Here is a 13,599-nt window from a genome sequence, read left to right as displayed (position 1 = left end):
ACATGCTCCACTATGTTCATAGCAGCCCTATTTATAATAGCCAGAAGCTGGAAAGAACCCAGATGTCCCTCAACAGAGGAATGGATACAGAAATTATGGTACATTTACACAATGGAGTACTACTCAGCTATTAAAAAGAATGAATTTATGAAATTCCTAGCCAAATGGATGGACCTGGAGGGCATCATCTTGAGTGAGGTAACACAATCACAAAGGAACTCACACAATATGTATTTACTGATAAGTGGATATTAGCCCAAAACTTAGGATACCCAAGATATAAGATACAATTTGCTAAACGCATGAAACTCAAGAAGAATGAAGACCAAAGTGTGGACACTGTGCCCCTTCTTAGAATTGGGAACAAAACACCCATGGAAGGAGTTACAGAGACAAAGTTTGGAGCTGTGATGAAAGGATGGACCATCTAGAGACTGCCGTATCCAGGGATCCATCCCATAATCAGCTTCTAAACGCTGACACCATTGCATACATTAGCAAAATTTTGCTGAAAGGACCCAAATATAGCAGTCTCTTGTGTGACGATGCTGGAGCCTAGCAAACACAGGAGTGGATCCTCACAGTCAGCTATTGGATGTATCACAGGGATCCCAATGGAGAAGCTAGCGAAAGTACCCAAGGAGTTAAAGGGATCTGCAACCCTATAGTTGGAACAACATGATGAACTAACCAGTACCCTTGTCTCTAGCTGCATATGTATCGAAAGATGGCCTAGTCGGCCATCACTGGAAAGAGAGGCCCATTGGACTTGCAAACTTTATATGCCCCAATATAGGGAAATGCCAGGGCCAAAAGAATGGGAATGGGTGGGTAGGGAAGTGGGGGGCGCTATGGGGGACTTTTGGGATAGCATTGGAAATGTAACTGAGGAAAATATGTAATAAAAAATATTAAAAATTAAAAAAATAAAGTTTAAAATTAAAAAAGAAAAAAAAAGAAAAGAAGATTACGCATTATGAAAGGCAGTAAGAGGAAGTCTAGGAAAGCAAGTCAAAGAAAAGCATCAACCCATCTATGGGCTCTCTCCCTCACCACAGTGCCCCCACCACTATTATGATCTGTCTCCTGACATGGCGAAACACTGGGGGTACTGGTTGGTTCATATTTTTGTTCCTCCTATGGGTCTGCAGACCCCTTCAGCTCCTTGGGTCCTTTCTCTAGCTCCTCCATTTGGGACTTTGTGCTCATTCCAATGGTTGGCTGAGAGCATCCACCTCTGTATCTGTCAGGCACTGGCAGAGCCTCACAGGAGACAGCTATATCAGGTTCCTGTCAGCAAGTACTTGTTGGCATCCATAAGAGTGTCTGGGTTTGGTGACTGTATGTATATGGGATGGATCCCCAGGTTGGGAAGTCTCTGGATAGCCTTTCCCTCAGTCTCTGCTCCACACTTTGTCTCTGTATCTCCTCCCATTGGTATTTTGTGCTTCCTTCTAAGAAGGACCAAATACATGTTCTTAAAACAAACAATGTCTACTACCTGGCTGAAGAGAAGGAGATAAAGGAAAGTATACAACATGGAACTGATTTGGGCCACTGTCACTTGCAAAACAAAGTGAAAGGAGCAAAAACAAAGACTATACAGATCCTTAGGAAATGAGGGACAAAGTTCATCTAACACCTTGCAGCACATTCACAAGAAGAATTTTCCTAATAAACTAGAAGATTGAGGGCAGGAATATTGTTGAAAGTCTCGAGAAATAAATTGAGATATATCAAATTTTGATCTCAGTGTGGGGGTACTTGTATAGGGACTCTGACATCCACAATTATATATATACATATATATATATATATATATATATATATATATAATCACCTTGTTTATTGTAAGTCAGAAAACTTTTGATGATTTATTATGTAAGAGACAAAAATTAATACTAGTCCCAGGTATATTCTGAAAATAGTGTTTTAACTGATTTATGGAACATATGCCAGAATATAAAGTTATGCTGAGAAAGCTAAAAGCAGAAATTTCAGTTGCAGTTTTCTTCCCATGTAATATGCTTTTGTGAGCATATGGTTATCATGACTACAACATATAATTTCATCTCCCAAAAGGAATACCTCTGTATACATGCACAGAAACATTCATGTGTGAGTATGGTTCAAGTTAAATCTACACAGAGCTCAAACTTCCTTTCTTTATACTATTTTTTAAAACAAGATTCACTAACAAATTTGTCACTATAATGTATAATAGGACCTTAGTTAGGATTTCTGTCGCTGGGATTAAACACCATGACTAAATGAAGCATGAGAAAGAAATGATTTATTTCAAACTCATCATTCCATATTACATTCTATTATCGAGGTCAGAGAGGAACTCCAGACAGGAACTTGAAGAAAACGACAATTGACTGGGCCTTCCCAGATCAATCAGTAATGAAGAAAACGACTCTCAGGCTTGCTCACAATTTAATCTTGTGGTGGCTTTTTCTCTACTCAAATGATTCCTTCTAGCCTGAGTAAAGTTTGTATAAAAACTCATCACCATAAATGGTTTATTTTAACATTCTCATAATTACACATTTTTAAAACTGCATTTGACTGGATTATGAATTTCTCCATGTGGTTCGTTGTCACAATATCTAGAACTGTAGGAGTGGCTTAGAAGTCTTTCCTGATTAGCATTCCCAAAAGTGTATCTTCTGTTGGCTCCTCTATGTAATTTCCAATTAGCCACTGTTCAGGGGGGGAGAAAAATGACCTAACTAAGTCAACTTAAATAATGAAAAATTTATTTTGATTCATGGTTTAAAAAGACATGCCTGCAGGAGCAGGTAGCATGGCTAGTCACATTGTGACCATAGGGAAGAGAGTAAGCAGAGTGTGCCAGAGAGTATCACCTCAAGGCTTGCCCTCAGCAACTTACCTTCTCCAATAAGGTTCAGTGTTCTCAAGTTGCCACAAACTTGCCAAACAGTACCACCAGCTGGGGCTTCCAATCATAGATATGAGTCTCTGGTGCATGTTTTAGATCCAAACCATAACATGTGCCTTGCTCTATTTTTCTGCTATATAACTTTATCAGTTTAAGATTTACACTGGTCAAGATCTCATAACAAAATACTTAAACCTGTGATACTTTATGAAGAAGAGAAACTGAGCTTGGTACAAGGAGATAGGAATGGATCAATTCGCATTCTTCTACATGCCAACAGCCAGTTGAGCCAGCACCATTTGTTGAAGATGCTGTCTTCTTTCCACTGGATGGTTTCATTCTGGTAGTTATAGAACTTGGAGCTCAAAGATCAAATCACTAATGGGTTTCTTGTATGGTAAGGACACAGGTTTGGCTTGCAAGATGGTATTTGTTTGTGTCCTTCAGTAAAGGTAATGCTTTATTGTTATAAGGAATTCAAATGTAATGGTTCAGTCACCTTTTTCTAATCCTCATATAGAGCTCAATCCTATCCATGAAATCTTCATCCTTAGGACCTAACACTTGAAACAGTTGCCTTATAATAGTTTGACAGGATAGAAAACCAGTCAAGCTTTAAACACTATATGAGTAACTCCACCTGATGCTGCCAGTACAGCAAATGTATTAGACAGGTGAAGGCAATTCAGCTGTTAGGACTACTTATACTAAAATAATATAGATCATAATTATAAATTATAGATACATCTTGAATTATAGAAAAACAAAGAGGGGCTGGTGAGATGGCTCAGTGGGTAAGAGCACCTGACTGCTCTTCCAAAGGTCCAGAGATCAAATCCCAGCAACCACATGGTGGCTCACAACCATCCATAACGAGATCTGGCGCCCTCTTCTGGAGTGTCTGAAGACAGCTACAGGGTACTTACATATAATAAATAAATCTTTAAAAAAAAAAAAAGAAAAACAAAGAAAAAATATTTTTTTAAAAATGCCCAAATCAAAGGAATTATCTTCACAATGTGTAACCTCTTATCCTGGTAACAATTTTAATTACATAGGACAGGTTTATACTGAAGCTTATCTCTTTTGTTGTTATGTAGCAATAAAGACATTAAAGGGAATGACTGTATTTAGTTTTCCTGACTTTGCAAAGTTACTACTGGGCTACAATTTTTAAAGATGTTAAGAATAGAGATTTTTCCTTTAATAACAAAGTTTTTTTTTCTCTTGTGTATAGTCTTAGTGGACTACAATTCCTATAATGCAATGCAGCACACGTTCAACAACACCTGCACATGAAGGGACATGAAGGGCAGTGAAAACACCCCATGTTTGAAGACTATGAATATCAGTTACAATGGTATGAGACTTCCAGAGGCAGGCTGCTTTCCCCGCTATACCCTACCATAAATAATTTTGAGCTATCAAAACAGTTCAAAAATTATATATGGTAGTTAAGGACAGAGGTTCAAAGTAAAGATGCTAAAAGGGCAATGCTTTCATAGGGAATCAAAGGCTTCACAAAATCTTCCACTCTTTGCTTTTTTGTGGCCCCAGGTTTTCCTTGGTTTGCAGCTGAGTCACTCCAATCTCTGTCTCTGAGGTTACATTACCATCTCTTCAGTCTGCCATGTCTTCTGTCTCACCCTTCCAAGGACACTCATTTAAATTAGGAAACAACTGAAAGCACAAGAATAATTATATTTCAAGATTCTTAACTAAATTATGTCCACAGACACCCCCTTTCTAAGTAAGATGCCATAGATATTAGGCCATCAAGAAAGATGAATGTTGAAGGGTTCACATTTTGGTAGTGATGACCTTGTAACCAAATGTAGACTCTGAGGTAGTCACTTAAAGGGTGCATAATCTACTGTGGTTGTGTTTCAACATCTTATCATCACTTCCTCTCTATCTCCATGTCTGTGGGAACAAGAAGCTGATTCCCCACTGCTCTCAAATATGGTTCTCAAAAGGACAGTCATCTGGTATTCTTAGATAATAAATCTGGTAATTGTTAGAGATCAGTAATAAAATGTACTTAGCTTGGGCATATAGATTGGTAGCAAACTACAAGATGGCTTCTGGCAGTCTAATTCATTTAGCATGGTAATATTTAATGCCTGCTATTTGAAATTGCCTAAAAGCACAAGTCTAACTTCCTTGTTTGCTTAGCTTCTAACAGGATATTTGACTCTGCTAGAAATTACTGAGCAGTGGTTATAGAAACCCAGATGGTTAGCAATCTAAAGAATTGAACATATAGCGTGCATGAGAAATGTAGGGTATTGAGTTATTCTCTTTGTTTCCAATAGCTCTCTGGACCAGCTTAGAATGTCTATGAAGTCACAGGAAAAAATGACAGGACCATCACCTGCTTAAACTCGATTGGGAAATTGTTTATGGAAGCCAACCTCAATGCTTTCTTCTTGATAAATTTCCAGGAGTTATTCTGAGAACAAACAAACAAATAGATAATGCTTCCCAGTCCTTCATAATTCTATATTTAAGGTATTGGCTATCTTGGCCCTATGTTATCCCACTCTGAAACAGTAATGTCACTTTTCAGCACTAGTTAATTTACCTCTCTTTCCAGTAGTTTATTCTGTTGCAACCAAATATTCAGGAACATCAGTGGCTAGAGGGGCACAGTAAGTTTCATTAAGTATATATGAACTGATCACCACAATTATCTCTCACCTTAATTAAAGTAAATTTGTAGGTTAAATGTAAGTCATCCTAAAAAAATAAAGGTGACAATATGTATTTCTCTTCTAAGCTATAAAAGTTAGATCATTCATTTCATGTTGTACAGTGATTGGGAAGTTTGAAGTAAGAGTGGGCATTTCACCTTTCTCACCAACATTCTCACCAACATTGAAATTGCTATTTTACTTGTAGCTCTTATTCATCAACATCCCTGACATTTATCTGGCCATACCAAAATATACCCATATTCCCATTCTGCAGTAGAGCCCAATCTACTTAGTCTATGACAAAGCTGCCTGGGACTTGCACTTCTGCCAGGGCCTGGATCAGATGTTTGGAGACAAGGTCCTGCACCAAACTCTAATCCTATGGTTTAGTTAGAAATTTAGCCATCCTCATACTTGTCTATATATTTCATTCATTTTCTATAATAAGAAAAACCAATTACTATAATTATTTTACTTATGCAGTATCATATAATTTTCACATCTTTCAAGGCCAGAAATGAAGTAGCCACAAGTAATATGAATACTCTATAATTATACTATATTCAGTTGACACTGTATCTTGCCTCCAAAATTAATCATTAGATATAATTTAATAATCTGAATATATTTAAAGTAGTAAAAGTATATATATATTAGTTTTATATATATATATATATATATATATATATTTTTTTTTTTTTTTTGCTCTGCTCTGCCCTCTTGGATAGGCATTTAAAATATGGTAGACCTCTTTGTAATTAGAAAAACTACCATTTTAAGTCTTGAGTATGTACTATACAATAAGACGTATAGTGACTATGGATTAATAACATCATTATGAGCCACTCAAAGCATCAAAACTCTATATAAAATGTTACTCAAAGGTATAATGCAATCTGGCCTGGGATTTCCAGCTCTGTTCCAGGACTGTTTATGTCTCTCTAGTAACAGGCCCTAAAATTCTGTGCTGTAGATACAAAGTCACTTAATCATTGATGTTAATCTCATGAGTATTAAAACTATGTCTACTTCTTGAAGTATACTTCCATTTTGAATAAGAATCAGTTAGCTTCCTGACTAAATAAGAATATTAATAAAGGGAAAGAATTTCCCAAACTATGGGAATGATCTCTGCATGGAATATCTCTAGTACAGTTGAATATATAGTTTATAATGTTTCTGACTAATGTCTTTGTCCTGCTTCTATTCTCCATCTTTATAAGGACACTGCCTGAATAAACTCCATGATGATCATACAACATATATAACTAACCTTAATTTGAACTGAAGTGGAAATGCTGACTCAAAGAGTCTGTTAACCAGATCATTGGGCTTTGAAAATGTAACACAGTATAAATGAAGTCATGACGAAAATGTAAGCTGAGATGCACAGAGTTCTTACAAATAACCTTAAATAGTTTGCTTGTATTAATTTTGACCAGTATGTAGTTAAAGTCTTGTAATATGTCATTTAATCTATACCACAGCTATATTGCAATGCCTTACAAATAGTCCCAGACTTTTAGAAGACATTAGAATTATCACATAATGGTGATCATAGTTTAAAGTACTTGTCATGAAATTATTAGATGTAAAATTTATTTGAAACTGATTCATAGTGCTACCTAATAAAATATCATTATCAACTCAAAATATATAAAATAATTAATTGTGAATTGTTTTTCTTTGGGAATACAGGTACTGGCATCATTCCAAATTCTCCAAATCCAGTAGTACCTAAAGTGTTCCAGTAGAAAGCAGGTGTTAAGAGTTCTTAATTTGTAGTTAATACAAGGCTTGTGTGTGATATTTGAACAGGTGCTCCACGTTTTGAGAATATCTCAGAAGACTGATAAGTGTGGCACAGATGGACGCAATCAAGTTTTTAAAATAATTTCATTTATTTCACTTATGAAACTGGTATGCTACTTTTGGTACTGTTTTTCTCTAATCTTAAAGTGTTTGGAGATACACTATCTTGTTTTTGGCATGTGCTAAAGTGCTGGTGACCTTAAGATCATGCCAACATTGCTCTTGGCTTTTAAACTTCTGATGCATTCCAAGTTTATAAACTGCAGAAGACAAACAACAAAAATGACATTTCACCAATCTGACCCACTTCTTCCCAAGAGCCTACAAGCATCAACTCTGAGTTTATGAGATGAAACAATTCCCTGAACTCCATTTCTCTGGAGTTATACACTAATATGATTTTTTGAAGAAGTGAAAGCTGATGATAGCCTTTAGCTGAAAAGAAAGATTCAAATTTTCCTAGATACGTTAACTTTTACTCCCAGTACCCATCACAAAAGGTGTGTGTGCACACACTAACAATTATATAAAGAACAAAAATAGTGTTATGTTTTAGAACTAAAAAAGAAAATTAATTCCCAGAGATGGTGCATTGTGCAAAGCATTTTAAGGTTTATAATTAAACATGTACCCACGTTTTAATAATATTCTCAACCCAAAATATGGAACCTTATTAGCCATAGAACCCTGTAGTATTGAAATAGAGAAACCATCTGCAAGTGAATTGTTTCACTAAAATTCACCTGCATGATAAACAAAAAGGAAAAGATGCATAATATTATGTATCACCTTCAGTCTGTCATGGCCATCAAAAAACTCAATTAAATATTATTTCTGAGTACAAGCAAAAGTGACTTTTGATGAGATTATCATTTAAATTTGTACAACAAATAAAGTGTGCCACCCTCTCTAAAGTGACTGACACCTCTCCACTCAGACCTTGATATAACCAAAGCCCTGTAGTCAGTAAGAGAAAAGTCTTCCTTTGTGATCATGGCAGAATACCACTCTTGCCCTTCTTGAATATAAACCAAAATGTTAGTCTTTCTTATGTCCTCTATGTGATGGCTCTTGAGCTAAACCCTGTATTATTATGCGACCTGTGTCTTATTCCTTCTGGCTCACACTGGGACTTCTCCTATTTCCCACCATCTGCAGATCACTGATCACAAATTTTGGCCCATCTTAATCTCCTAATGTCTTGGTATGAAAATATTATTTTTATCTACTTTTAAAAAATAAAATATAAGCTCTAACAGGTTTGAACAATTTTCTGAGCAATACAGTACAAAAATATGACACAATAGGGATCCAAATCTCTAGTATTTTAACTAATTTTGTCATATCTATATTCTTAGCAGGAATAATTACAGGCCATTGACTTCACTCAGATCATTAAGACTTTATCCCTATCATCCTAATATGAATAAACTCTGACGTATACAGGACATTGTTTTCCATATAGCCTTTGCTCAGTGACCTTTGTCCAAGATTGACATTTTGGGAAGAATTTAATTCTTGAATCCATAATGTACCTTCTCAAGTTCATTATTCTGTTTAAAACCAATGATTCTGACTTACTTATTCATTAGAATTTCCAGTGACCAATAAAAAGGAGACATGCTAGTGAAGATAAAAATAAAGTATCCAACAAATAAAACCTTTTATTTACTAATACAAATACATATGCTGATATATCTGCACAAATAAAACAAAATAACAATGCTATGTCAAATAATATATATTCATTTAACAAATATTCACTAAATGTCATTATGTGTCAAGTATTCTGGAGTTCATGAATATGGCAGAAACAAATACCTATGCTTTGTTGCTTATATTCTGAAGGACAAACAAAAAGAAGTTTAGCCAAAAATGTATTATGATTTAGAAACCAAAACATGACTACTTAAGAACTAAATGAGACAAGTCCCTTCCGGGTCAGCACCAGCACCAGGTCACCTTCAGTAAGGAATCAGCGGACACCCCCAAGGTCCCCAGAGGAGTCTCCAAGGGATCTTAGGACCTCTGGTGAGTGGAATACAACTTCTGTTCCAATCCAATCATGCGGGACTTGAGACAGCATTAATTAGGGAAGCAGAAAACCCAGCCTGACCAGGGTCACAAGTCCCTTCTGGTCTGCACCAGCATCGGATCACCTTGGGCACGGAGTCATCAGACACAAGGTCCCTAGAGGAGTCTCCAAGCGATCTTAGGACCTCTGGTGAGTGGAACACAACTTCTGCCAGGAGGCAGATTCGAACCCCAGATATCTGGGCAACTTCCCTGCAAGAGGAGAGCTTGCCTGCAGAGAGTGCTCTGCCCACTGAAACTCAGGAGAGAGCTAGTCTCCCAGGTCTGCTGTAGAAGATAACATAATCACCAGAGGAGCAAGCTCTAACCAGAGACAACTATAACAACTAACTCCAGAGATTACCAGATGGCGAAAGGCAAATGTAAGAATCTTACTAACAGAAACCAAGATCACTCACCATCATCAGAACGCAGCACTCCCAACCTACCCAGTCCTGGGCTCCCCAACACACCTGAAAAGCTAGACCCGGATTTAAAAGCATATCTCATGATGACGGTAGAGGACATCAAGATGGACTTTAATAACGCACTTAATGAAATACAGGAGAACACTGCTAAAGAGTTACAAGACCTTAAAGAAAAACAGGAAAGCACATCCAAACAGGTGATGGAAATGAATAAAACCATACTAGACCTAAAAAGGGAAGTGGACAAAATAAAGAAAACACACAAAGTGAGGCAACACTGGATATAGAAAACCTAGGAAAGAAATCTGGAACCATAGATGCTAGCATCAGCAACAGAATACAAGAGATGGAAGAGAGAATCTCAGGTGCAGAAGATTCCATAGAGAACATCTGCACAACTATCAACGAAAATGCAAAATGCAAAAAGATCCTAACTCAAACCATCCAGGAATTCCAGGACACAATGAGAAGACCAAACTTACAGTTAATAGGAGTAGATGAGAATGAAGATTTTCAACCTAAAGGCCCAGCAAACATCTTCAAGAAAATAATAGAAGAAAACTTCCCAAACCTAAAGAAAGAGATGCCAATGAACATACAAGAAGTCTAAAGAACTCCGAATAGACTGGACCAGAAAAGAAATTCCTCCCGACACATAATAATCAGAACAACAAATGCACTAAATAAAGATAGAATATTAAAAGCAGTAATGGAAAAAGGTCAAGTAACATATAAAGGCAGGCCTATCAGAATTACACCAGACTTTTCACCAGGGACTATGAAAGACAGAAGATCCTGGACAGATGTTATAGTGACACTAAGAGAACACAAATGGCAGCCAAGGCTACTATACCCAGCTAAACTCTCAATTACCATAGATGGAGAAACGAAAGTATTCCACAACGAAACCAAATTCACACATTTTCTTTCCATGAATCCAGGCCTTCAAAATATAATGACAGAAAAAAAAAAACAATAGAAGGATGGAAACCACACCCTAGAAAAAGCAAGAAAGTAATCCCTCAACAAACCAAAAAGAAGACAGCCACAAGAACAGAATGCCAACTCTAACAAAAAAATAATAGGAAGCATCAATTACTTTTCCTTAATATTTCTTAATATCAATGGACTGAATTCCCCAATAAAAAGACATAGATTAACAGACTGGCTACACAAACAGGACCCAACATTCTGCTGCTTACAGGAAACCCATCTCAGGGAAAAAGACAGACACTACCTCAGAGTGAAAGGCTGGAAAACAATTTTCCAAGCAAATGGTCTGAAGAAACAAGCTGGAGTAGTCATTCTGATATCGAATAAAATCGACTTCCAACCCAAAGTTATCAAAAAAGACAAGGAAGGACACTTCATACTCATCAAAGGTAAAGTCCTCCAAGAGGAACTCTCAATTCTGAATATCTATGCTCCAAAAGCAAGGGCAGCCACGTTCACTAAAGAAACTTTAGTAAAGCTCAAAGCACACATTGCACCTCACACAAAAATAGTGGGAGACTTCAACACACCACTTTTATCAATGGACAGATCGTGGAAACAGAAACTAAACAGGGACACATTGAAACTAACAGAAGTTATTAAACAAATGGATTTAACAGATATCTACAGAACATTTTATCCTAAAACAAAAGGATATACCTTCTTCTCAGCACCTCACGGAAACCTTTTCCAAAATTGATCATATAACTGGTCACAAAACAGGCCTCAACAGATACAAAAATATTGAAATTATCCCATGCATCCTATCAGATCACCATGGACTAAGGCTGATCTTCAATAACAACATAAATAATAGAAAGCCAACATTCACGTGGAAACTGAATAACACTCTTTTCAATGATACTTTTGTCAAGAAAGGAATAAAGAAAAGAATGAAAGACCTTTTAGAGTTTAATGAAAATGAAGCCAAAACATACCCAAACTTATGGGACACAATGAAAGTATTTCTAAGAGGGAAACTCATAGCTCTGAGTACCTCCAAAAAGAAATTAGAGAGAGCACACACTAGCAGCTTGATAACGCACTTAAAAGCTCTAGAACAAAAGGAAGCAAATTCACCTAAGAGGAGTAGACAGCAGGAAATAATCAAACTCAGGGGCGAAATCAACCAAGTTGGAACAATAAGAACTATTCAAAGAATCAACCAAACGAGGAGCTGGTTCTTTGAGAAGATCAACAAGATAGATAAACCCGTAGCCATACTCACTAGAGGGCACAGGGACAGCATCCTAATTAACAAAATCAGAAACGAAAAGGGAGACATAACAACAGATCCTGAAGAAATCCAAAACACCATCAGATCCTTCTACAAAAGGCTATACTCAACAAAACTAGAAAACCTGGATGAAATGGACAAATTTCTAGACAGATACCAGGAACCAAATTTAAATCAGGATCAAGTTAAAGATCTAAACCGTCCATATCCCCTAAAGAAATAGAAGCAGTCATTAATAGTCTCCCAACCAATAAAAGCCCAGGACCAGATGGGTTTAGTGCAGAGTTCTATCAGACCTTCAAAGAAGATCTAATTCCAGTTCTGCACAAACTATTCCACAAAATAGAAGCAGAAGGTACTCTACCCAATTAATTCTATGTAGCCACAATTACTCTGATATCTAAACCACAAAAATGTACAACAAAGATAGAGAACTTCAGACCAATTTCCCTTATGAATATTGATGTAAAAATACTCAATAAAATTCTCGCTAACTGGATCCAAGAACACATTAAAACAATCATCCATCCAGACCAAGTAAGTTTTATTCCAGTGATGCAGGGATGGTTTAATATACGGAAATCTATCAATGAAATCCATTATGTAAACAAACTCAAAGAAAAAAAAACACATGATCATCTTGTTAGAGGCAGAGAAAGCATTTGAAAAAAATCCAACACCCATTCATGATAAAAGTCTTAGAAAGATCAGGAATTCAAGGCCCACCCTAAACATGATAAAAGCAATCTACAGCAAACCAATAGCCAACATTAAAGTAAATCGTGAGAAGGTGGAAGCAATCCTACTAAAATCAGGGACTAAAAAAGGCTGACCAATTTCTTCCTACCTATTCAACATTGTACTTGAAGTCCTAGCCAGAGCAATTCGACAACCAAAGGAGATCAAGGGAATACAAATTGGAAAGGAAGAAGTCAAAATATCACTTTTTGCAGATGATATGATAGTATATATAAGTGAACCCAAGAATTCCACCAGAGAACTCCTAAACCTGATAAACAGGTTCAGTGAAGTCGCTGGATATAAAATTAACTCAACGAAGTCAATGGCCTTTCTCTAGACAAAGAATAAACAGGCTGAGAAAGAAACTAGGGAAACAACATCTTTCTTAATAGTCACAAATAATGTAAAATTCCTTGGCATGACTCTAACTAAGAAAGTGAAAGATCTGTATGATAAGAACTTCAAAAAAAAAAAAAAGAACTTCAAGTCTCTGAAGAAAGAAATTAAAGAAGATCTCAGAAAATGGAAAGATCTCCCATGCTTATGGATTGGAAGGATCAATATAGTAAAAATGGTTATCTTGCCAAAAGCAATCTACAGATTCAATGCAATCCCCATCAAAATTCCAACTCAATTCTTCAACGAATTAGAAAGAGCAATCTTCAAATTCATCTGGAATAACAAAAAACCTAGGATAGGAAAAACTCTTCTCAA

The sequence above is a fragment of the Mus caroli genome, unplaced genomic scaffold (assembly GCF_978045245.1).
Source record: "Mus caroli unplaced genomic scaffold, Mus_caroli_1 scaffold_4, whole genome shotgun sequence".
In the NCBI taxonomy this organism is placed as follows: Eukaryota; Metazoa; Chordata; class Mammalia; order Rodentia; family Muridae; genus Mus; species Mus caroli.
This window is presented reverse-complemented; position numbering follows the sequence as displayed.